The sequence below is a fragment of the Ptychodera flava genome, unplaced genomic scaffold, assembly GCF_041260155.1.
Source record: "Ptychodera flava strain L36383 unplaced genomic scaffold, AS_Pfla_20210202 Scaffold_70__1_contigs__length_633064_pilon, whole genome shotgun sequence".
Lineage (NCBI taxonomy): Eukaryota > Metazoa > Hemichordata > Enteropneusta > Ptychoderidae > Ptychodera > Ptychodera flava.
The window spans coordinates 419,656-447,581 of NW_027248392.1; the positions used below are offsets into that span (position 1 = coordinate 419,656).

Sequence of the window (27,926 nt, forward strand, 5' to 3'; positions counted from 1 at the left end):
AGATTTTGCCAAGTTTCGCCAATACCAGTGTGTGGTTGCCTTCCTTTGTTACCCATTGGTTTCAGCGTTCTAGAGGGAAGCCACTAATTAGCAGAAAATGTGTTTAACGCTTACTAAGATTGAAAAATATTACCGTTGTGTAACACTGTTACTTCGCTTATATTTATGCACATTAATTGTCTTGTTTCTCTGTGAAAGTTAGCAATGCAAAATGACTAATTGTGTAGGCAGGGTAATGTTGTCTTGGTTTTTTTTTAATTGTCAAGTAAGGGTTTGTCGTCCATCTGTTAATGGAGGTAATACTCTTCAGATAAAAATGATTCGTTAATTGACAGCAACATATCCATGACTGGGAAAATGCGATAACATGATTGGTACATCGCTATCAAAGCACAGTGAACTAGCTGTTAGTAGCTTTTACATGAGATTTTTCAAATTGTTATTGCATTGTTCTCTATTGCTTTCCAGAACGTACTGTTATGTAGGTCATTTCCCCCACACTCATCATGACCTGAGTTCAATTAGTCTAGAACATTCCCAAGGTCACTGCCCTTGATGACCTCACAACCTTGAATTCAATTAGTCATGTTTGGAATGTTCTGGAAAGTTGATTAGTTGTGTAAGGGAGATAATTTTAGAATAGTAATTAGCATGTCAATAAAAGTTCTAGATTGTTCTTATATGCCTTTATAAAAGGGACGTGCTCAGCTTCCAGTCAGACTTTGGATCGTGTCTCTTGTGTGTTACTAAACTCCAGCAGTAGTCATTCTCAAGACTTTTCAAGACCTTCACTGCCAACGCTGGATTTATACTGTGGACTTTGTGCAAATTCAAGCCTGCAAGCCAAAGGACTGTTCATTCATCCGACTGACTGTTACAACTCTGAGACTGGAGCTTTGCCGTCCCAGCTGAGATAAGTAGTCTGTACACTTTAAAGCTTGTATCCTATCCCTAACTTAGCAATTAGTTTTATTTTCGTAATAAATTTTGTTTAAACGTTAACTGCTGAGTTCACCCTTTTGTTCGTTTTCTCTGCACGTAACAAATTGGGGGCTCGTCCGGGAGACGAATATTTTGAGCCGTTTGACAACATTTTGCCAGCCTTTTCAAAACTACTGTACACTGTGAACTCAGCCAAATCCAATCATGCGGAATTTAAACCAGACGAATTTATGGATGACCTTGATCAGGACACATTTAATTCCCTCAGAAAAGACAACCTCATAGCACTGGCAAATTTCCTTAAAGTAGAAGTTAAAAGATCTATGCGCAAGAGGGAAATACAGTACCGTATTGCCAAACATCTAGTTGATTTAGGCCAATTTGAGGAATCCACCCTGAAAGATTATGAGCCCAAGTCTACCTCTGAACTCAGAAAATTAGAATTAGAAATGCAGACAAATTTGGAGATCAAGAAACTAGAATTACAAATGAGAGAAAAAGAATTACAAATGGAAGAAAGACAGAAAGAAAAAGAAAGGCAGGAAAGATTAGAAATGGAAGAAAGACAGAGAGAAAAAGAATTGCGATTAGAAGAACAGCGATTACAGGTAGAAATAAAACGTTTAGAGCTTGGACAGTCAGGAAAATTCTTCCCTTCGGACAAGTTTGACATCACTAAGCATTTCAGGTTAGTTCCCCCTTTCCAAGAAAAGGATGTTGACAAATATTTTCTCCATTTTGAGAAAATTGCTCAGAGTCTGAATTGGCCTAAGGAGTCCTGGTCTATGCTTTTGCAGAGTGCTTTGGTGGGTAAAGCCAGAGAAATTTACATTCAGTTGTCAGTAGAGCAGGCTTCAAATTATGATTCTGTGAAGGAATTAATTCTCAAGGGTTATGAGTTGGTGCCTGAAGCGTACCGTCAGAAATTTAGGGATTGTGAGAAGGCGAAAGACCAAACTTATGTTGAATTTGCTCGAACAAAAGAACACAACTGTTTGATCGCTGGTGTTCTTCTGAAAAGGTCAGTCAGAATTATGACAAATTACGACAACTTGTTTTGATTGAGGAATTTAAAAGGTGCATCCGGAGTGACATCAAGACATTTATCAATGAACAAAAGGCAGATACATTGGAGGTTGCTGCACGTTTGGCCGATGATTATTCATTGACCCACAAATCTTCCTTTCTCAGCAAACCATCCCAGTCCTTTTCATACAGAAACAATGCAGGTAAATTTAACTCCTCCTTTTCATCCAAGAATTTTTCAAAGGAGAGTAGAAAATCAAATGACAACAGTTCACAGAGTTCAAGTAACACTCCCACATCATCAGATCCCAAGTCTCAATCTCCTTCTGACAAACAGTTCAGTACACTTTCTTGTAATTATTGTAAGAAAGACGGCCATTTAATGTCAGATTGTTTCAAATTGAAAAGAAAACATGAAGGTCAAAGTGGTCAAAGTGGATCTAAGCCAACCGGCTTTATTTCTTCATCAACTCGATTAGAGTCTAATAATGTGTGCAACACATTTTCTGAGGTTAAACCCCTCTTATCCCCAATTAATGAGGTCAAGGTCAATTCTTCTCAAGATAGCATTATGGGTATTTTCGAGCCATTTATTCATAATGGTTTTATATCACTTTCTAGTGATTTCTCTTCCGCTACCCCTGTCAAAATTTTAAGAGATACCGGGGCTTCCCAGTCTCTTTTGTTGGCAGATACCCTGCCGTTTTCTGAAAAGTCATTTTCAGGTTCTAAAGTCTTATTAAGGGGGTAGATTGCAATGACTTCATTCCTGTTCCTCTCCATAATGTCTATTTGTCTTCGGACTTTGTTTCTGGACCTGTGACTTTAGGTATTAGGCCTTTTTTGCCTTTTGAAGGGATTCACCTTCTTCTTGGAAACGACCTTGCTGGGGACAAGGTCATTACTAATCCACTTGTGACTGATAATCCTAGTTTAGATCAGGATCCAGAGCCAATTGAACAAGAGATACCCGATTTATTTCCTTCATGTGCCATTACTCGAGCCATGTCAAAGAAAACTTCCGAGAATCAAAATACTCTCAAAAATAATGTCACAGATGTTGACTTAAATGACACCTTTCTCAGTCAGGTGTTTGACACGGATCATTCCGTTATCCCTCGTGGATTTGAAACTTCCAGTAAAACTTCTGCTGACCAAAGTCAGACATTTTCTAGATCAAATCTCATTGCAGAACAACACAAAGACCCAGATATTTTGTCTTTGTTTGACAGGGTAGATGATGAAGGTAAAACTTCAGATAGCTCTGTTTCCTATTATACAAAATCTGGTATTCTCATGCGTAAATGGAGACCTCCAGATGTTTTGGTTGATGACGATTGGGCTATAAAACATCAAATTGTGGTTCCAAAGCCCTACCGTGCTGAAATATTGCGCCTGGCCCATGAAACCCCCTGGGCTGGTCACTTAGGAGTCAGGAAACTTATCATAAAATTCTCAGTCACTTTTATTGGCCTAATCTCAGGCAGGATGTAGCACATTTCTGTAAAACTTGTCACACATGTCAAATGGTAGGAAAGCCAAATCAGACCATTCCAAAGGCCCCTTTACAGCCAATTCCTGCATTTCAAGAACCATTTAGTAGGATACTAATAGACTGTGTTGGGCCCCTACCAAAACAAGATCAGGAAATGAGTACATGCTGACAATAATGTGTACATCAACTCGGTTCCCAGAAGCCATACCACTGAGAAATATAAAGACAAAGACTATAGTGAAAGCTATCAATCAAATTTTTCACTTTATTTGGCCCCCTAAATGTGTCCAGTCCGATCAAGGCTCCAACTTTATGTCTGGTATTTTTCAACAGTAATGGATCAGCTAGGCATTAAACAGTACAGGTCATCCGCCTATCATCCAGAAAGTCAGGGTGCTCTTGAGCGATTTCATCAAACTTTGAAAAACATGATTAGGACCTACTGTTTTGACACAGAGAAACAGTGGGATGAAGGAATTCATTTTTTGCTCTTTGCTGTTAGAGAGTCAATTCAGGAGTCTCTTGGTTTTAGCCCATTTGAGCTTGTATTTGGACATACAGTCCGTGGCCCACTTAAGCTCGTTAAAGAGAAATTCCTATCAGACGATGATGATTGTCTGAATATTTTGCAATATGTGTCAGATTTTCATACAAAACTCTCTAAAGCATGTGAATTAGCCAGAGAAAATCTTGAGTCATCTCAGCAGTCAATGAAAACCAAATACGATAAAAACACCTCAAAACGGAAGTTTGAACCAGGTCAAAAAGTTCTTGTTCTACTTCCAATTCCTGGCAAACCACTCCATGCTCGTTACTTTGGGCCATACCTAATTGATAAGAAATGAGTGATTTAAATTACATCATAATAACACCTGACAGGCGAAAACAAAAACAGCTATGTCACATAAATATGCTTAAGCCATATTTGGATAGGGATAATCCTACTATAACAAAGCCTGTCAGTGCAGTCAGTTCAAACCATTATGAAGATAGTGATACTGAAACTGACTTGAGTGAAAATACTCTAAACTCAAAGCTGGGCTCGGTCAAGCTTCAGAACTCAGAAATCCTGGAGAAGCTGGAGTCTACAAAGTTGGCACACCTCCAGCCAGAACAACAACAACAGGTGAAAGAACTGCTCCATGAATATAAACACCTGTTTCAAGATGTTCCAACGAGGACAAACGTCATCTATCACGACGTTGATGTTGGGACAGTAAGCCTGTAAAACAACATCCATACAGACTGAATCCAACAAAAGCGAAATATCTCCAGGAAGAAGTCAAATACCTGCTGGACAATGACTTTATTGAACCCAGTAAAAGTAACTGGAGTTCGCCGTGCATACTTGTTCCCAAATCAGATCACAGTTATCGTATGTGCACAGACTTTAGGAAGGTCAACACTTTAACAAAGACAGACACTTTCCCAATCCCGAGGATTGATGACTGCATCGACCGAGTGGGAAAAGCCAAGTATGTGACAAAATTTGACCTACTGAAGGGATTTTGGCAAGTCCCTCTGACGGATCGTGCTCGTGAAATATCCGCCTTTGTTACACCAGACGGATTGTTCCAGTACAAGGTGATGCCATTCGGAATGAAGAACTCTCCGGCAACGTTCCAACGGATGATCAACGACGTCATATCCGGGCTAGACGGGTGTGCAGCCTACGTTGACGACGTCGTCCTGTATAGTGATACCTGGGAGGAACACATCAAGCTCATGCGGAAGTTCTTTGAGAGACTGAGCAAAGCAATGTTGACTGTCAACCTTGCCAAATCTGAGTTTGGTTGGGCGAGGGTGACTTACCTCGGACATACTGTAGGACAGGGTGAGGTAAAACCTGTTGATGCCAAAATCTGTGCCATTTCAAGTTTTCCCATACCAAACTGCAAACGACAACTGATGCGCTTTCTCGGTATGGCTGGTTACTACAGAAAATTCTGTCCAAATTTCTCCGCAATTACTGAGCCTTTGACTAACTTACTTAAAAAGAAAGTAAAGTTTGTTTGGTCAGAGCAATGCCAACAGGCATTTGATACACTTAAAGCCAGACTGCAAAGTGCCCCAGTGTTGTCTGCACCAGATTTCACTTTGCCATTCAAATTAGCTGTAGATGCTAGTGATACGGCTGCTGGTGCTGTTTTATTGCAAGAGGATAGTCATGGTGTAGATCATCCTGTTTGCTATTTTTCACGCAAATTTAACAAATCCCAGAGAAACTACTCTACAATTGAAAAAGAGTGTTTATCTTTGATATTAGCTTTACAGCATTTTGAAGTTTATGTTACTTCTTCAAATCAGCCAATAGTGGTTTATATTGATCACAACCCTCTTGTTTTTCTGCAGAAATTTAAAGGCAAAAATCAGAGATTGCTAAGATGGAGTTTAATGTTACAGGAGTTTAATCTTGATATTAGACATATCAAAGGCAGAGACAATTAATTGCAGACTGTCTCTCTCGTATTCAGAGTTTATTGTTGTTCACTTTCAAGAAATTTTATTGTTGTTCACTTTAAAGAAACTTTACTTTAGAGTAAAACAAAATTTGAGTACTTAAATCCTTTTCAAGATTACATTGTAAAAGAAAGATTTTTCTTTGAAAAATTTTCTTTTTTTGAAGAGGGGGTGTGTTATGTAGGTCATTTCCCCCACACTCATCATGACCTGAGTTCAATTAGTCTAGAACATTCCCAAGGTCACTGCCCTTGATGACCTCACAACCTTGAATTCAATTAGTCATGTTTGGAATGTTCTGGAAAGTTGATTAGTTGTGTAAGGGAGATAATTTTAGAATAGTAATTAGCATGTCAATAAAAGTTCTAGATTGTTCTTATATGCCTTTATAAAAGGGACGTGCTCAGCTTCCAGTCAGACTTTTGGGATCGTGTCTCTTGTGTGTTACTAAACTCCAGCAGTAGTCATTCTCAAGACTTTTCAAGACCTTCACTGCCAACGCTGGATTTATACTGTGGACTTTGTGCAAATTCAAGCCTGCAAGCCAAAGGACTGTTCATTCATCCGACTGACTGTTACAACTCTGAGACTGGAGCTTTGCCGTCCCAGCTGAGATAAGTAGTCTGTACACTTTAAAGCTTGTATCCTATCCCTAACTTAGCAATTAGTTTTATTTTCGTAATAAATTTGTTTAAACGTTAACTGCTGAGTTCACCCTTTTGTTCGTTTTCTCTGCACGTAACAGTACCTACGAATCTCCAACACAACACATAATATTTTTGCCTATCATCGTAAGCTGTTGTGCCTTAGTTTTTGCTGGGATCTTCGTTGGAGTGGTCTATGTAATCCGACGTCGGTCTAAAGCGAATTTACGTGAGTCAACAACAATATAATAATGTGTCAAATCATATTGAACAAATGAAAATGAATTATTACCGTAATTATCTATCTGTGAAGTAAATTGTCCATTATTTCTTTGATTCTGTCTGTCTTGCAGGGCATATGAGATCGAACCATAGTTATGAAAGCATAAACGATGGTAAGTTTTATGTTGAATATTATCTCTCTATTTTTCTTTGACTGCTTCATGAGTAGATGTACTCATTAGATAATAATCGGTGTTTAATAGTTCCTGATGTTAATCCACAACCATTGTTTGTTTGTAGATTATATGTTTATTATTGCTTCCACTGTGAACACCTGTACCTGACAGACGATAATGTTAATTCTCCATTGCGATTTAAACTACTAACCTTTCCTTTTTTTCTCTTTTTTCTATCTATTTATTACTTGTTGACTTTGGTATTCTGTGTCTTATTAGCCCAAGGGGCTGGATGTGGCAAGTTTTAACAGATATTGTACTACACATGTTAGCAATGTAAACTTTAAGTCCACATAGGACACGTTAATAAATAAAATACAATACAACATAACACTAACCCAGGTTTTCTGGAAACCCATAGCAAAGTAGTCAGGGATGGTAAAGCATTTGTTCTTATTTTGTTATTCCTAATGTTTGTTTTACACTTATACTCATATCAATATTTCTTATGAACAAATCCACAGAACGCCGGTGTCATAGTGCATCAGACAGTCATAACGACAGAACGCAGGAACCCGGAAACTTTGAGAGAATTCCTCTGAGAAATATTATTACAAGAGATGAAGAGAGCGATAGTGCATCTGATGATGAACAAGTGAGATACTTTATAACTTATTGTTGGCTTCATATTAGATACAAACATGTTACCTTTTCCTTAGCTGCCATAATTGTAGTAATGGTGGGATGGGCCGTGTGGCTTTGCCTCTGTAGTGCAGCTTGCACGATACCAAAGAGGTCCAGGCCGCAACCAAGGCTACAGCAATTGCAACTACATGATAGCTTTTCGCCACACAGATTAAAATCTGGTCAGTACGGCTTATTAGGGCCAAATCGGCCATACGGCCCATACCCACCATGTCTATTATAATTCATGAGTTTCCTTTTTTTTTCGCACACACTTTATCGGTTGGGAATCTGGGGAGTGGCTATCACATCAGGTCGACAACCCAACACATTGGCAGCGAATTCAAATCACTCTTTGCATGCTGTTCGTAAGATAGTTGCAATTCCGAATAAAGCAAGACAAAGTTGTTGGTTTTACTAATTTCACTACAAATACAACACTAACTTTCATCAAACAGGGAAAACTATGCAGACCTAGCAAAGCTGTGTGTAATGACATTCGAAACAGTGACCATACAATGACCAAGATATTCAATAATGCTTAAAGGCACTGGTCACGATCCCTGGGATCGCCTTTGCTCTAGTCTGTAAGAGGATTATGGAGATGTGACAGCCTTCAGTCTTCCATTGACATTGTAATCTGATGGGTAAAATTTCTGATGAGACAATCTGATGCCAACACAGGCCTTTAAGCTTGCCGTATAGCCTGGCTCCATGACTAAGGAGGTAGAAGAGAACTTTTTACCTCAGACTGACGAACGCCTGACCTAAGAATAAAACCACGGACGTTGCTATTTTGCGGGTTCAGCAAACGAACAATGCACTTTTAAAGGGGTCTTTACTATGATAAGATATGTTGTGCATGACAAGCGATGTGAACTGACTAATTTTAAGTCAAGAAGGTAATTAATCAGCTGTTCATAATTTGCCCTCCCACTAAAAATTTTTCGACTTGCCCTCCAGCACTCAAACTTCATTTTTACCCACTCCTCACTTATTTTTGCCTGTTCCCTCCCCACTGTGAATTTTTGACGCTCCCCTGCCCTGTGGCGAAAAAAAACTTACTTTCCGATTTCTCCTGCCAGGCAAAGCAAACTGTTAACAGAGAGCAGCGGGCCGTTGCGAACAGTACATACAGTGAGATTTGAGGTCAGCCGCCATAGGCTAAGTACTCTGGGTATCTTGAAGAGTTATAAGTACATGCCCTGTGCCCCATCCCCAGGAACACCATGGCTTAACTTCCCCTGTCCCCGTTTTAAAAGTAACTCCACCTCTCCTCGTTTTTTTGCCAAGCCCTGTCCCCAGGACAATCAATCGATATCTTCCCTGTCCTACAAAAACCCCTAAAATTTGCTCCCATGCCGCTTAAAACATGTCCCCTGCCGAGCAAAATTAGTATTTTCCCTGCCCTCAAAAATTGCTACTGGAACAGCTTTTCGATCAATAGCTCCGTTGGCTGCACCTTATTTTGAAGTAGTTTTCTGCCACGGTATCAACCGATGCGCGATGGTCAGCTATTAGCCCTACGGCCAGTATGAGTCAAGACTGCTCGGCCTTGACTACACACAGCAGCCTTGACTACACACAGCATCGTACCTATGGTGAATCAGAAACTGGAAATTTTTTTTTCTCTGTAGAGAGGGATTGAAGGCATACAATTAGCAACTAGTGAAAGCTTGTAGCAACTTTTTAGAGAACACAAACTGACCCTGAATCTAGTATTAACAATCCATGAAGGCACAGACCTTGTTCGTGATGTAATGGTCATCATACACTTTTACTCCATGGAGCCACTATGTGAATTGGTGGGACTCCATTGAATTTAGTTGTCTTTGGCCAAACCACGTGTGTTGCAGATTCGATGGTATTTTTATCTTTACTGTCTTTACTGAACTGATATGACCGTCACCAACTTGAACAATTTGTTGTCGACTGTTGCAATTCTAACCCGCCCCCCTCCTCCCAACATACCGACGGCTTCTCTGCATTCTCGTCGCGAAACATCCGGGTTTTAGCATGGCGATTGAGTCAATTCTTGCATGGAACTACCTCCATGTTTGTTGCGTCACGTCATGGGGAAAACATATGGCCAAAGTTCGGATTTTCCGACTGCTATACTGTACAATATATTCAACGTTTCAATGTAGATGGATGTTTAGTTCTAATGTATGTCACACAATTTCTGTATCGTTTGCTGTCTTGTAGCGTCTGATCTAAATCCACCCCATGTTAGAACCCACTGAGAAGGAACTCGGCATGGCGTCTCAAACGAAACTTTGTAGTAGTGTAACAGCTTTTTGTAGTTTAGAACTACAATTATATAGACAAGAAGATATCTGACCAGTACAATAGCCTAAATGTCTTTTGTGTATCTTTATAATTAAAACGGCAATGATACAAAGTCATTCGATTTATTGTCTTTAAAATATTATTTTGTAATCTACTACACAAACTCTATAAGTTTCACTATACGTTGCGAATTGTGAATTACGTAAGTTTCAGATATATCATCCTTGCCTTAAACTCGGCAAAAGAAAGATGTCGCAAGCGTATTTTGTAAATAGTCAGGCAGCCTCTTCGCATTTCTTTTCAGACTTCCAATGCTTATACAGATCTCGATGTCAGAAGAAAGTTGCAAACTTACATGAAACCTGGAAATTTTGTTTTTGAATTTCCTCGCGACCGACTGCATATCACCGAAACCCTAAGGACTAGTACATTCCATCGCAGTGACAAAGCCCTAGCTTGGTTTATAGATGGGAAAGATGGACCAAGTGATGTTGCAATCAAAACTGAGATAGGTAAGAAATGCTGAAATGTAAGGTTCATTTGGCTATTCAAGTGTCCGGAAACCTTTTTCCTATTTATTGATTAAATTAGCAAACAGTTTGAAGTGATGAATATTTACCAAATATTTTTTTAAGAGAAAGGAGCTAATAAGATGTCCGCTAATACAATACGATATAAACAGTACGAAATACAATGTATGCATAAGGTGTCCCATCTGTAACGTTTGGAGCACGAATAATCGGTTTTTTTTTGTACAAAGAAACAACTAAATTATGTTGAGATAAACAGACGTAGGACTTTAGTGGAGCCACTGTTTTATACATACTGGCTGCCTTATTTGGTAGTATATGTCCCTAAAGGCACTGTCACACCTTGATTTAGCAAGCGTATGCCGGCGATCAAAATGTCTCTAAAACGCTGCCACACGCTGAACCTTTCGAAGTAATGTCAATTGTTGGTGTATACATAGCGTATTTTGACGTATACATAACGTATTAGTGACGTATATTGAAGGTTTCAATAACTTATAGATAACTTATACAAACGTATGCTTAGCTTGTTGCCGGCTGTTACAACTTATGCCTTACGATAATTCAATTTATAGTCGAACTCATGCATAGCACGCGGCATGGTGACGCACAGTCAGGGCCAGCTTCAAGCAAGGCTGAAACGGGTCCCTGTTGAATGTGTCCTGCTTGGTTATCCTCGGACCCACCCTGGCTAGCAGTTCGTTGAACATCGTTAGGGGCATTCACAAGAAGTTGGTCAAATCGATAGCGAGGGCTACGCATCCTTCATGAAAAATGCATGGTCCTCGTTAAGGAGCGGCAGATAAGCTGGTCAAATATGACAAAATGCCGTCGCCTCTCGATTCATTGTCTCTCCCAGTTTTTCTCCTCCGTTCGCCTCTTCATTCGTTTTTACTGAGATAAAACACTAAGTGCGCGCAAAATGTATCGTTATAGTAACAGTGATTTTCATTCCCTTATATGAAGTAACCAGGCAAACTGGCCTGGTTGATTTAACAAAATATTCTGGGATTCTCCCAAGCGTAGACTTCATATTAAGTTGATGTGGCGTTGAGCGAGAAAGGCACACACATCGGCAATTACAGGCATGGATCAACGGTAGCAAATATCCAATGCCATTTCTGTGCCGATTCTCAGGAGCAACTGAAATTGTCTCTTGTTGTTTAAATGACAGGAAAAGCCAGACTTCGCTTTTATGATATTCCCCCGGTGTCACAGATTAGTTTGGTGCTCACTTCATGATAGCGAGAATGTCGTATGTAGTACATTTTATTTTAAATGACAGCAATAAAGTAGTAAAGAACAGAGTAAGTGGACTTTTGCCGCAAAACAGACAGCATGGAATGCTTCTTGTGACAGTTCGAGACACAATTGCCTAAACCCGTCCCAGAGAATATTCATAACGTCAAGTGATTGTGAACGGCCAAGCAACGCGACTGTAACGCTTTCACAAGATAATTTCATTGTATTGCTTTGATTACAAAATTGGGCTATTCAATGAATTTTCTTTTCTTTTTTTTCCTCTTCCGATAGACCGACCGACCACCGAACCAAAAAATATCCCTTATTGTAATGAAGAAATGCATCTTATTTTTTAAGTTTGATTTAAAATAAGAGATAGATATGCAACATAATTTTCAGAGACATAGTGGCTCCCCACTACAGGCGACGTGAATGTATCAAGGGGCGTCTCAAGTTAAACATATTGCATAGCCCACAATACTTTGTAACGCTCGCATGCTATCATACTGACTAGACCTAGAATTGTACGAACACGACATAGTGGGAAAGCTCCATTAACTTAGGAATACCTCCACGGGAATACCCTGCTTCCCTACTTAGTTATCAGAGGATCAATTTCATAGACCTGCCTTTCCTACAATGGCACTACAATGGCACCAGCTGGATAAGATAAACATAACAATGGAACATTCACACCTTGGGGGATTAAAGGTCTTCTGTTTGTCACCCGAGTTGGACAGGCAAGCTCAAAGTCCTACCGTACATTTGCTATATACGTAACTATTACTGGTTGGAAGGCATGTATCAGCTGCTACCGTGGCGGCAATACTGAGTGAGCAGTATCTTAATGTTATAATATGACGAAAGACGACGAAAGGAACTGACGAGTCCTCGTTGGCTACTAATTAATTAGTCTTCAGTCCAATCACGTAGATTTGGCGACGAGACATACAAATGTGTCGAATAGCGTGCAATGGCATACTTGGAAATACGACGTTCTCGTTCTTTTTTCACGTTCGTCCGTGAAAGATCGCTATTTCGAAGTATAAGTAACTTTAGTAACGTACGTGTGTCAACGTGTGTCAACGAGCGCTTAACTTAAGGCCCGAGTGTGCCGAACGTATGAGCCATACGGAGGTATACGTGGAAAAGTTTTGTACCTGCACAAAATTTGTCGACGACCTCACCATACTACGTCGTATTTCTGTACGACGTTTACCAGCGTACTTCAGCGTGCGTTCAACTTATACAAAACCTACCCGTCACGTGTTTGACGTACGCCAGCGTATTCACCAAAGTTTTCGTACGTCGGCATACGCTGGCTAAATCATGAAGGTGTGACAGAGGCTTAGCAACAAACCTACTTCAATGACATAGTAAATGCCATAGTTTCATTTTTTTATTGAACCACTGTATAGTACAAATCCTACTTTAATATATTCTGTAAGTACCCGAACTGTCCAAAAACAGTTATTATTGATTTTCCGTCACACAGAGTCATCAGATCCTGAAATTCGAAGCAATATGTTATAGTTACCGTACTTTTGCAATATATTCAATCACAAAACATACATGCAACGTGTATTTCCCATTACCTGAGTTAAAAAACTGAATTTAAAGGACGATGTAACATTTACAATTACGTAGGTCCAATTCTTTTAATTATTGAGTACGCATCGTATGGTAATTTGAAGAATTACCTTGAAGATAATCGTGAACGTTTAACACTCGGTAAACACGAGTCTGCAAGAATAAAAACGTTTGCGTTTGCTACAGACGTCGCAAGTGGAATGAAACATTTACAAAGAAACAAGGTACGGCGAATTTTAAAATAGACTGAAATTACAACTTACTAGGGTCTTTAGAAAAACATTTTGGGCTAAAGAAAATAACTTCAACTGCATCAATTGCAAACGTTTCTCTTTGATAGATTTTGCAACAATTTGACCCAATACGGTGACGACGTCCACTGTTCTCACTCACAGAAATTGTTAAGTGTAGGAACACCGATCGTTGTACTGATTTGCACACACTGTACCGAGAAATAGGCTATCGTTAGTGTTATGTGTAGTTTGATCGACGGGGATGTGATAAAGGGAATATAATGATGTTCAAACAGTCAGGGAACGGGTGAGTTTTTCAATGGGAGCGCGCCTACACTGACATGTTGACTATGGTACAGTGAATGTCGTATTGGGTTAAATTGTTGCAAAATTTATCGAAGGAAAACGTTTGTAGAGAATGGAGGTGGCTTCATTTTCTATCGCCAGAAAGGTTTTTTTCTAATCACCTATATACTTGTAATTCCAAGACATTTTGAGAATCACTATAATAACACTAGGACTGTAGGAAGTGCAATGTGAAAGATAAACTCTACGTCTTAAACATTGGATGGAAGATCGATGGCAACAAATTGATAAAGTTATTTTACACTATGAATGTGTACCTAAAAATGAACAGTAAAAACAAAACAAAACAGAATATGAACTGCAAGGGAGGCTATCTGTTTTGCTTAAAATCTGTGACCGGCGGCGACCAACAAATTCCGACCCCAAAATATTTTAAAGGATATGTGTATTTAAAATTGAAGACAAATTATTAACTCGAACAAATAAGCAAATTTTAATTTCATTGTATCACATAAAAGATAATACATCGATACCTGGCAGCTAAACATGTGTTGGTATGTGAAGGAGGTGTCTGCAAGATATCGAACTTCAGCTACGCCAGTGGTGTGATGAGTGACGAAACGTTTTTTGAAGCAAATAAGGTGATTTGTTTATTTATTTATTTATTTATTTATTTATTTATTTATTTATTTATTTATTTATTTATTTTATTATTTTTACTTATTTATTTATTTATTATTTATTTATTTATTTATTTATTTATTTATTTATTTATTTATTTATTTATTTGTTTATTTATTTATTTATTTGGGTATTTCTTTGTAGGCTAGTTTGTAATTACGCTTCTTATTTATTATTAGATTTTTTCTTTTTATTCATTCTATTTTTTATTTACGATTGATGCTATTATCAAATAGTTGTGCCATTTATAAAATTCGTGAATTATTTTAAATATTTTTGAATCTTTTAAATATTATTGCCTTCGGTTTAGTTTGAAATTGATATTAGTTTCAGAATCGTAGCTTTCGAAGCTTACCGTTGTGTATTTATAAATCTACATCATATGTCTGTTTACCTATTTGCATTACTGAATTTTTGAATGATGAAGAGAATTACCACATTACCGTATTACCGCACTCGGCTGGTAAAAAGAGAATATCGACTGTTTTGAACTTACCCAGAACAGTAAATATGTTCACGTGACGAATATTCAACCCATAAAATATATTTTTACTCGTACGAGGGCTAAAGACCGTGTATATATTTGAGTTATTGTACACATGTACAAACAAACATTGTAAAAGAATATACACTGTAAATGGTCAAAAATCGATGTTAATACCTAACGTCACAAAATTAACAATGCGAATCAAGAGCTACGCTTTAATTTATCTTTATTTTTTCTCATAAAGAAAATCCCATACCAATGGATGGCACCTGAATCGTTGATGCATAAAAGGTTCACGTTGAAGACAGAGGTGTGGTCGTTTGGCGTGGTTTTTTGGGAGATATTCTCTCTAGGTAACAAATCAGTGGTTATAGGAATCACGTTCTACCGTTCTGAATACAAAACATATAGTTTCATGCGTCACGTTTTTTTTATTTATTAGTGTGTGTATCTTTATTTCAATGCAAGGCCTCAGCCCATCGCACATTCTTTTCAAAGAAAAATACAATAATAGGGAGGTCTGTGACAATTACAAAACAGAGAGAAAGAAAATACAAATAGGTATGTACTTTCAAAAGTATCCAAACTTGACCAAGGAGATGCTAGCTCCTTGGTAAACGTGGTAGCTCTTCACGTTTTTTCAATGCGTTTAGCAAATATAGAGAAAACTGAGAAATTACATGTTCATCTTGTGACGAGAGCAGATTTATAAAAGTTCTCTCACTTGGATGCATTCTAGAATATAGAGGAATGTAAGTTACCCTGATATCCTCATAAAATGGACAAATAAATATAAAATGAAATTCATTTTCTATATGCTGAACATTTCTGACAGTTTTACAGTACATACAGACTCTTTCATGACGTGGAATTTTATAATGGCGCCCTAACTCAACATTTAATTTATGTGTTGAACAGCGAAAATCAGCTAAAACTTTCTTTTTTCTATAACTTAAGTAGTTTAAATATTTTTCGGGTTCAAGTAATGATTTAAAAGTACAGTACACCTCAAGTCTAGGGGAGTTACTTAAAGCATAGTGCCATTCTTGTCTATAGCAATCCTGAATTCTTTGTGTAAAATGAAACAGAAAAACTCCTGGGTCACCTATTTGTTGCTCAAGCCATACTAAGCCAAAACCATAGCTAAAAAGTAAATTTTTAACAGAAGTTGCCCAGGTAGTTCTACCTGCATCGTCTAATTTTTTCAACATTAAATAACATGCTTTTGGATACCTATGCTCTTCCATTACAAGAAGTTTTACCCAATAAGAGATGCATCTTTTAAAATAAAAACAACATAAAGGTAGCCTGCCACATTCACCAAGTTGAGCTTCTGAATTTACACTGCTATTCACTCCCATTAAAAATCTACAAAATTTTAACTGAATTCGTTCAATAATTTCTGAATATTCAAATCCCCATATTTCGCTCCCATAACATATGGTAGGAACAACAACAGCGTCAAATAATTTGAAAGCTTTTCCACTGACATCCCTCCTAGTTTTCTAATTGCTGTTTTTAATGAAAAAAGCGCTTTAGAGCCCTTCGCAGCCAGGTTAATTTTGCTGGCGACCATGACAATCTAGATGAAAAAATTAAACCAAGTAGTTGTAATAACTTACAGTTTCAACTCTTTCGCCACTGAAAAACCATTTTTCATACCTCCTAAGGTAACCTCCATTTCTAAATACAATAACTTTTGATTTTTTGAGATTTACATCCATTTCCCAATCTTTACAAATTTTTCCAGGTGATTCAGTTTTCGTTGCAGTGCTATCGGTAAGTCAGCTACATCAGCTACGTCATCAGCGTACATTAACAAGCTGATTGATGGAAAATTCTCATTTACATAAATACCAGCTGATTGTGTGTCATACATGTATTGTGACAGCTCATTAATAAATAACGAAAATAAAAAAGGGCTTAACATGCAACCTTGCCTGGTGCCAACTGTACAATTAAAATACTCAGTTAACCCATCTTTACATCGTACACATGATTCGAGTTGTGAATACATTGATCTTAACATTTCCAATATCTTACCGTGCAAACCATATGAAATTAATCTGTGCCATAAATACTCATGATTTACTCTATCGAAAGCTTTAGAAAAATCATAAAGACTATATATAAACGACCACCTTTTGCAGATAAATTTTTTGAACAAGGGATTGTAAAGAAAAAATGTTATCTACAGTAGAGTAACCTTTACGGAAACCCGCTTGAGCTTCTACAATAATTTGATTCTCATTTGCCCATTTGACAAGCCTTTGATTCAGGATCTTTGTAAAAAATTTACTGCAAACTGAAAGCAACGAAATACCTCTGTAGTTGTTTACATCAAGAAGTGAACCTTTTTTATGTAACGGAAAAATAATACCTTTACACCATTCCTGTGGATATTGTCCAACGTCGAAAATAACATTAAAAAGTTTACACAATAATGGCGACACAATGTCAATGGAATATTTAAAAATTCAGAAACAAAACCGTCAGGGCCGGGGGCTTTCTTGTTACTTGAGCTCTTGATGACGTCATGGACTTCCTCAACAGATATTGTATCATTGACCAATACAGGTTGATTTTCTGTACATAGTAAACAGTGGTTGTCATGATCACTTAACTCTGATCTCACTCTATTTCTGAAATCACTATCATTAGATGTAATATTTCGCACATTTAACAGATTCTTAAAGTAATCAAACCATTCTGAAGGACAAATTTCAGCTTGTAAACTTCCCCCAGCACTACCGCGTAACTTTTTAATGACAGCCCAAAATTGTTGGGGGTCATTACAAAGATTTATCATCTTTTGTTTCTGATCTTCTTGATAACTTGACAACTTTTCTTTACAGAGATATTTAAATTTACTTCTGGCTCTTTTGTAATTCTCAAAATCCTCGGGTTTGTTTGAAAGGCGAAAATTACGTAATAATCTGAATTTCTCTTGTCTCTTTTCACTGCATTCCTCATCCCACCAGGGTTTTGACATTCCACACTTGGAACCTCCAGCTTTAATTTTCATGAATTCACTGGCCCTGGAAATAATGGTGTTGAAAACACGCAAGGCTTCATCAACATTAAACTGATGAATTTGATCATTAAACTCTCTTAGTAAAGTGGCTGTACCGTCGTCTTGTAACTTTCCCAAGAAGAAATCAATCTGATCGCCATTCCATACATATTTGTAGTAAGGTGTAACAACTGACTCTTTAACTGGTGTGTTACTGGATACATTAACACCTTCAGGAAAGTGAAATTCACATTGTATGGGAAAATGATCAGAAAAATCAAAAGACCCAACATTAAAATTTTGAATATATTCAAACATACTACTGTTGACAATCATGTAGTCCACAACACTACAACCTTGGTTTGTAACACATGTAAATTTGCTCTCATTATCGCCTTCAAAGCGACCATTCAAAATATGTAAATTATACGTACAGCAACATTCCAATAAACTTCTACCAAAGTTGTTGACCACTTCGTCTTTTGAGTTTCGTGCCCTGTCAAAATCATCAATATCTAAATTCAGTGATAGAAAAGGGTCTTTGTCATCATGTTGTTGAACAATGAAATCTTCCTGGTTTGCTGTGCGTGCGTTAAAATCTCCTGCTAAAATTAAATCAAAATTGACAAAACTAGCAAAAAGATCTTCTAAATAACTTTCTAACCGTAAAATTCCATTTTGTTCTCCTACATTGTATATTGAAGAACCTTCAGGGGAAACATACACCATACCAATAAAAATATGCAATCAAAACTAAGATAGGTAAGAAGTGCTGAAATGTTAAGTTCATTTGGCTATTCAAGTGTCCGAAAACCTTTTTCCTATTTATTGATTAAATCAGCAAACAGTTTGAAGTGATGAATTTTTAACAAACATTTTAAAGAGAAAGAAGCTGATAAGATATCCACTAATACAATACGATATACACAGTACGAAATGCAATGTATGCATAAGGTACCCCCATCTGTAACGTTTGGAGCACGAATAATCCGGTTTTTTTTGTACAAAGAAACAACTAAATTATGTTGAGATAAACAGACGTAGGACTTTAGTGGAGCCACTGTTTTATACATACTGGCTGCCTTATTTGATAGTATATGTCCCTTAAGGCATTGTCACACCTTGATTTAGCAAGCGTATGCCGGCGATCAAAATGTCTCTAAAACGCTGCCACACGCTGAACCTTTCGAAGTAATGTCAATTGTTGGTGTATACATAGCGTATTTTGACGTATACATAACGTATTAGTGACGTATATTGAAGGTTTCAATAACTTATAGATAACTTATACAAACGTATGCTTAGCTTGTTGCCGGCTGTTACAACTTATGCCTTACGATAATTCAATTTATAGTCGAACTCATGCATAGCACGCGGCATGGTGACGCACAGTCAGGGCCAGCTTCAAGCAAGGCTGAAACGGGTCCCTGTTGAATGTGTCCTGCTTGGTTATCCTCGGACCCACCCTGGCTAGCAGTTCGTTGAACATCGTTAGGGGCATTCACAAGAAGTTGGTCAAATCGATAGCGAGGGCTACGCATCCTTCATGAAAAATGCATGGTCCTCGTTAAGGAGCGGCAGATAAGCTGGTCAAATATGACAAAATGCCGTCGCCTCTCGATTCATTGTCTCTCCCAGTTTTTCTCCTCCGTTCGCCTCTTCATTCGTTTTTACTGAGATAAAACACTAAGTGCGCGCAAAATGTATCGTTATAGTAACAGTGATTTTCATTCCCTTATATGAAGTAACCAGGCAAACTGGCCTGGTTGATTTAACAAAATATTCTGGGATTCTCCCAAGCGTAGACTTCATATTAAGTTGATGTGGCGTTGAGCGAGAAAGGCACACACATCGGCAATTACAGGCATGGATCAACGGTAGCAAATATCCAATGCCATTTCTGTGCCGATTCTCAGGAGCAACTGAAATTGTCTCTTGTTGTTTAAATGACAGGAAAAGCCAGACTTCGCTTTTATGATATTCCCCCGGTGTCACAGATTAGTTTGGTGCTCACTTCATGATAGCGAGAATGTCGTATGTAGTACATTTTATTTTAAATGACAGCAATAAAAGTAGTAAAGAACAGAGTAAGTGGACTTTTGCCGCAAAACAGACAGCATGGAATGCTTCTTGTGACAGTTCGAGACACAATTGCCTAAACCCGTCCCAGAGAATATTCATAACGTCAAGTGATTGTGAACGGCCAAGCAACGCGACTGTAACGCTTTCACAAGATAATTTCATTGTATTGCTTTGATTACAAAATTGGGCTATTCAATGAATTTTCTTTCTTTTTTTTCCTCTTCCGATAGACCGACCGACCACCGAACCAAAAAACATCCCTTATTGCACTGAATAAATACATCTTATTTTTATAATTTGATTTAAAATAAGAGATAGATATGCAACATAATTTTCAGGAGACATAGTGGCTTACCACTACAAGCGACGTGAATATATCAAGGGGCGACTCAAGTTAAACAGATTGCGTAGCCCACAATACTTTGTAACGCCTACATGCTATCATACTGACTAGACCTAGAATTGTAAGAACACGACATAACGGGAAAGCTTCATTAATTTAGGAATACCTTTACGGGAATACCCTGCTTCCCTACTTAGTTATCAGAGGATCAATTTCATAGACCTGCCTTTCCTACAATGGCACTACAATGGCACCAGCTGGATAAGATAAACATAACAATGGAACATTCACACCTTGGGGGATTAAAGGTCTTCTGTTTGTCACCCGAGTTGGACAGGCAAGCTCAAAGTCCTACCGTACATTTGCTATATACGTAACTATTACTGGTTGGAAGGCATGTATCAGCTGCTACCGTGGCGGCAATACTGAGTGAGCAGTATCTTAATGTTATAATATGACGAAAGACGACGAAAGGAACTGACGAGTCCTCGTTGGCTACTAATTAATTAGTCTTCAGTCCGATGACGTAGATTTGGCGACGAGACATGCAAATGTGTCGAATAGCGTGCAATGGCATACTTGGAAATACGACGTTCTCGTTCTTTTTTCACGTTCGTTCGTGAAAGATCGCTATTTCGAAGTATAAGTAACTTTAGTAACGTACGTGTGTCAACGTGTGTCAACGAGCGCTTAACTTAAGGCCCGAGTGTGCCGAACGTATGAGCCATACGGAGGTATACGTGGAAAAGTTTGTACCTGCATAAATTTGTCGACGACCTCGCCATACTACGTTGTACTTCTTTTCATCATAATTCAGCGTGCGTTCAACTTATACAAAACTTACCCATCACGTGTTTGACGTACGCCAGCGTATTCACCAAAGTTTTCGTACGTCGGCATACGCTGGCGAAATCATGAAAGTGTGACAGAGCCTTTAGCAACAACCAACTTCAATGACATAGTAAATGCCATAGCTTAATTTTTTATTTACTACTGTATAGTAAAAATCCTACTTTACTATATTCTGTAAGTACCCAAACTGTCCAATAACAGTTATAATTGATTTGCTCACACAGAGTCATCAGATCCTGAAATTCGAAGCAATATGTTATAGATTACCGTACTTTTGCAGTATATTCATTCACAAAACATACATGCAAGTCGTATTTCCCATTATCTGGGTTAAAAATCTCTGAAAGGACGATATAATATTTACAATTACGTAGGTCCAATTCTTTTAATTATTGAGTACGCATCGTATGGTAATTTGAAGAATTACCTTGAAGATAATCGTGAACGTTTAACACTCGGTAAACACGAGTCTGCAAGAAGAAAAACGTTGGCATTTGCTACAGACGTCGCCAGTGGGACGAAACATTTACAAAGAAACAAGGTACAGTGAATTTCAAAATAGATTAAAATTACAACTTACTAGGGTGGTTAGAAAAACATTTGGGCTAAAGAAAATAACTCCAACTGCACCCATTGCAAACGTTCTTCTTTGATAGATTTTGCAGCAATTTGACCCAATACGACGCCCACTGTTCTCACTCACAGAAATTGTTAAGTGTAGGAACACCAATCGTTGTACTGATTTGTACACACTGTACCGAGAAAAAAAGCTATCGTTATTGTTCTGTGTAGTTTGATCGACGGGGATGTGATAAAGGGAATATAATGATGTTCAAACAGCCAGTGAATGGGTGAGTTTTCAATGGGAGCGCGCCTACACTGACATGTTGACTATGGTACAGTGAATGTCGTATTGGGTTAAATTGTTGCAAAATTTATCGAAGGAAAACGTTTGTAGAGAATGGAGGTGGCTTCATTTTCTATCGCCAGAAAGGTTTTTTTCTAATCACCTATATACTTGTAATTCCAAGACATTTTGAGAATCACTATAATAACACTAGGACTGTAGGAAGTGCAATGTGAAAGATAAACTCTACGTCTTAAACATTGGATGGAAGATCGATGGCAACAAATTGATAAAGTTATTTTACACTATGAATGTGTACCTAAAAATGAACAGTAAAAACAAAACAAAACAAAACAGGATATAAACTGCAAAGGAGGCTATCTGTTTTGCTTAAAATCTGTGATCGGCGGCGGCCAACAAATTCCGACCTCAAAATATTTTAAAGGATATGTGTATTTAAATTGAAGGCAAATTATTAACTCGAACAAATAAGCAAATTTTTATTGTATCACATAAAATATAATACATCGATACCTGGCAGCTAAACATGTGTTGGTATGTGAAGGAGGTGTCTGCAAGATATCGAACTTCAGCTACGCCAGTGGTGTGATGAGTGACGAAACGTTTTTTGAAGCAAATAAGGTGATTTATTTATTTATTTATTTATTTATTTATTTATTTATTTATTTATTTATTTATTTATTTATTTATTTATTTATTTATTTATTTATTTATTTATTTGTTTATTTATTTATTTATTTATTTATTTATTTATACATTTATGCATTTATAAATGTGGTTTTTTGGGAGATATTCTCTCTAGGTAACAAATCAGTGGTTATAGGAATCACGTTCTACCGTTCTGAATACAAAACATATAGTTTCATGCGTCACGTTTTTTTTATTTATTAGTGCGCCGATCCGATAGTTTGTAATATTTTGAGCATTTTGGTCTGGCGGTGACTACTGTGACATTAGTAAGATACTCTGCAAGTTTTACAGATATGGTCTACCGATTTATTCCGCCTTTGTTTTTTGTGAAAAATCTTCCCATCCGTAGAATTAAGGACGCTTGCACATCGGAATAGCATAGAGATTTACAGCACCAAACCATCATACACAATATTCTAATTAATCAAACGCATGGCAAAGAAAAGTCTGTCTAAGCTTCATTGATATTGTTAAGTTTGGCAATGCCTAATTGCAGGGGAGTTGGGATCGTTGGTGGCAGGTCAGTGATGAAGTTAGCGAAATAACAATACTACTTCTCACTCTTTCTCGAAACTTTCAAAGTAGCAGCATACACGCGCAATAGGGGACTTAACGGGGAAAGGCTCATCTGACATAGGCTTCCCAGTGTTATTTTACAAATTATCATTACAAAATTAACTGAAACGGTTATTCTGAAACTTATGAGTCTTATACGTTTACTCTATCCTCTATTGCCCTATTATAACGTATCAATGATGTTCTTTAAACATTTATTTGATGCATGTGAGAGTTATGCCGACAAGTGGGTTGAACATGTCTAAAGCGATCTTATAAAAAACTACCTTTCATTTCCAACAACTAAGTGATAGTTTATCACAAATTACTCAATGGGAAATCTCTTCGACGGCAAGATTGATTATACATATCTCTTTATATTTCTTTTCGATTGTAGGTCGATATCCTTACAAGAATACACCCCAAAGTGATCTCCTACAATTACTAGGAAAAGGACATCGCATGATTAGGCCGGATTGTTGTGAAGACAGCATGTAAGAACAATAAATAAAAAATAAATAAATAAATAAATGTTTTGGGTTTTTTTGCTTTTTTTTTTGCTATACATTGCCCAAGGCTAGAGAAAAACCAAACCTTGTTGATCGGGGTTTATTTACCAAAGTTAAGGAGCGGTGAGCGAATGATTTCTATTGTTTTTTTATAGGCCAAAGGTAACCACAATCCCTCGGACTTTTTTGCCGGGATGCAGACAAGGCAACATAATCTGTTTCCCTTTTCAGCCTGACCAGAAATATCTCAGACAAGATACAGTGACACCATCGTCTGCTGTCACGATCTTGGTAAAAAGATCGGAAAAAGTTTTCTCAGGACAAGCATTGAATAGCATCTTTAGAATTAATTGTGCTCTGTCAACAACGTGTTGACAGAGCACGTCGGAAATCTATTCAGAATCCCACATGCCCGCAAAAACCCGACGAAGTGTTGGGCGCCGCCAGCGGCGATACTAAAGTATTTGCAATGCAGAAGAATGAATTTGCCGAAATCAAAAAATCCAACTCGGGCAAAGTAGAAGCAACGATTCCGATGAACAATTTTTTTTCTTTCTGGCCTAGTGATTAATCAATTTTATAAAAAAATATGTTATGCACATTTCTCAAACAGATATGAAATGATGTTGTCATGTTGGAAGTGGAGTCCAGGTTTACGTCCATCTCTCCAATCTATCCTCCAAGAGTTGAAGAACATAAGTGGGCATTGTGAGGTGTAACAGCTTTACGAGCTATTGTTGTGATGCTGTGCTAGTAATAAGCACAAATGTCTATCCACAAACGTATTTGTCGACGAAAGCTGTAACATAAGAGGATAAAAACTATCATGAGGACAGTGCAGACAATAGTGTTGATGATGATGATTGTTGTTGATGTCTTTATTTGCTGGTATGTCTAATTTGATTCTGTTATGCGTATTAATTAATCTTTATCCCAAAAAATTAAATTTTATGTAAACTGTTTACATTATTAAATTACTTTATTTAACTTTTTACTTCGAAATCATATCTGCAGTATCTTGTTTTAATTTTAGGAATACTTGACCTGTTCCACGTACGCTGCGAAGAAACCACCGGCAAGCAAATGACGTCGAACGATCTCTAATGTAAAAATGTACTTTCTGCACACTTTTCAAATTTCATTTAAGTTTGTGATTTTATCTTCTATTACCTAAAGAGTCTCATTCGAAAGGATATATGTTGTCAGCTATGTTGCTAGAAATGTTTCTAATATCTGGTATTTTTTGCAACAACTTCTAAATCACAAATTATATTTCCATTTCGCAAGGAAATCGACCAAATTAAAACTTACAAAGTTAGAAAAAACCACACTGCAAAGGCACACTTCCTATTTAAGTCAATAACAACCCCTACATGCCGAATTATTTATAAACAATGAAACTCTATCATGTAAATATTTGCCATTTATAAACAATGTCGTGAATATCGGGCACTTTCAAAAATAAACTAAGAGAGACAAGAGCATTCGTGATACCGATAAGTAAGATAGCACATAAATTAAAGTTTGATGTGGCGGTAGCATGCTAGCAGGATACTAACAGTTTCTTCTTCAATCTGTGAACACATTTGTTAGATTACTTTTAATTGATGTTTAAAAAAACCGGATAAAATGGATAACATGAATACATGGCTATAGTCACACCGCATTGTTGAAATAGTTATTCTAGGAAGTAATTTTCAGTATAACTTGCTAAATGAGCACTGAAAAAACAGTTGTTCATTTTTTATGTAGACAATTGTAAGGTTTTTTATGTTATCTTTATTTGTGTAAGCAAAATACGAAGACCTCTTCAAAATATTTGTGGTTGATCTTACTACAAACAATATTCGTCAGCATATTGATAATATATGAAGCAAGAATCTCAAAGCCATTGTCTCATATCGGAAGTCAGCCATCATTTTTATACATCTGTAAGATCATTTTGAATAAAAAAATGATACAAACACCTTTTCAACGATACGTGCATGTTTTACTAATTAAATGCTCCTGTATTTTGCGATTAAATCAAATTATAACCTGTCCATAAAAGATATATACATATCAAATTGTTCAATACTCACGTTTTATCTTGCAATGCTGGGGTACTGAAAATTTCGCGTAGAAGTTATATCATTCTTTATTATCCATTTTACCCACAACGTCTACATGTTTTGTTTGCTCTCAAGATCTCCGTCGACAGGATATGTTCTGTTTCATAAATTGACCTTCTTCCTCAAATCAAATCATTAGTTTATCATATTATTGGTCATTTAAGTCGCATGTATTTTAAACATTATATCAAATGGATGTAACCAAGATATGGTGAAAATATATTTTGCATGTATGCTATTGTATAATAACCTTTTTTTATCAATAACCAATGTACATATAAAATTTAAGGTTAAGCAAACCATAGATGCTGCCTTTCAAATGCAAATCTCTTACAATAATTTAATTGATAATCAACAGTTCCCAATATATTGTACCGGCATATAATATTACCGACTGCTCATGAATTTGACTGATCTCGTGATTCAATATTGATAAAAAATATAATTTGTTAACACACGTGTATTGATGATAAGGTGACATAGTTTTCTTATGAATAAAGAAGCAACCCACAGGAAACTACAAATGCATATTATAACATCAAAACTTCTCCAGCAAGCTATTACTATGCTGTGAATCCAAGTAAAGTTATTTTAAAACATGACTACAAGTACAAAATTTGCAGAGGGCCCTCCAGTCAAGCAAGCGAAATGAAATGGGCAGTTCCTGACCTAGAGCCTAGGTAAAGCAACTACCCCAAGGTTTGAATCCATCCTGCGAGGACGAAAGTGTGAAAACTAGCATAATTCCCGAGTAATGGGTGCATACATTGATAGATAGATACACTGCCAGCAGCATATGTCGCTAATGTCGCTAAATCGATGTAAAATCGGTCTCGACAAAACGCTTCAGAGAATAAGTACATGTATATATGAATGCAATGTTTTTATTTCGAGAGAATGAAACAGCCTAATGTATTCGATAGCACTGGTTTTAAAAACAGGTTGACAAAACGGTTCAATATGAGACAAAGCAAAGATTGAGAAGATATATTTATTCTTAAATTTTTAAGTCAACATTGAACATGTCTGATGAGACAGAAAGACATGCAGAGAGACAATCAGTAAGCTACAACAGGATGTATATCATTGTGTTCTGCATATGGATCAACGAGTCTTCTCTGAAGCACTAGTACTGGTCACACTATGTCTGCAGAGGAATGAAGATACAGATAACTGCCAGCCATACCATGGGGTTGTCCAAATTTGATGTTGATATAAGATTTCTGATTTATTTTGTTGTGGAATTCCGATCAAAAACCGCTTTATATGTTACGATAAATTCTGTTTTTCATCTACGGATATACTGGATATTTATGAGTACATATGACAAAGCAGGACGACTTTAAAAATACACATGGGAAAACTCCTTCGAAAACTTTTTTTACCTTAAGATATCGGGCGGTACAAATTGGCACAGGTTTTAGATCAATGTCTACTTAGGTAACAACTAATTTTACATTTTTGCAATTGGTTTAGAATGTTGAATAGATTCGGAAAATAACGTTTTCAATGAAGTTGTGCAGAAAATCACGCTCATTGATACGACCTTCATGGTTCGCATAATTCCGTATATTCTAACAGAATATTCCCTCCATCTGATTCGAGCAAAAAATGATCTTTGCAAAAAAAATACGTTCAAAGCCAAGCTCAAACCAATCGACAATAATCGAAGGTGTCAAAACTCGAAGTCAGTAATGTTTCTCAACAGAAACACAATTGAAGCGCTCTTAATTGTATGTTACGTAACTGCTCAGAATAAAATAGCCACATGCATTAAAAAGCGCTGATCAAGCACCATACTTTTTTGTATTTCAGGCTGTCTATTTATTTTCCTTTAGAATTAGAGTGTAATATGAAATAGGGAATATAAGCTTCTCTAATGATGAGCATTCTCCT

General features: G+C 37.1%; 3 long non-coding RNA genes across 3 annotated transcripts; all 3 read left to right on the plus strand.

The window, feature by feature from the left end:
• The first annotated feature begins 6,667 nt into the window (after positions 1-6,667).
• LOC139128785 (uncharacterized) lies at positions 6,668-7,620 on the plus strand. Its single transcript, XR_011551412.1, has 3 exons — positions 6,668-6,796; positions 6,921-6,962; positions 7,490-7,620. It is a non-coding gene; the product is annotated as an uncharacterized lncRNA (long non-coding RNA).
• Positions 7,621-13,362: 5,742 nt separating this feature from the next.
• LOC139128780 (uncharacterized) lies at positions 13,363-15,420 on the plus strand. The gene is made up of 3 exons (XR_011551407.1): positions 13,363-13,524; positions 14,358-14,480; positions 15,252-15,420. It is a non-coding gene; the product is annotated as an uncharacterized lncRNA (long non-coding RNA).
• A 7,518-nt stretch (positions 15,421-22,938) lies between these two features.
• Positions 22,939-25,998, plus strand: LOC139128796 (uncharacterized). Its single transcript, XR_011551416.1, has 4 exons — positions 22,939-22,967; positions 23,808-23,904; positions 24,533-24,632; positions 24,953-25,998. It is a non-coding gene; the product is annotated as an uncharacterized lncRNA (long non-coding RNA).
• The last annotated feature ends 1,928 nt before the right edge of the window (positions 25,999-27,926 follow it).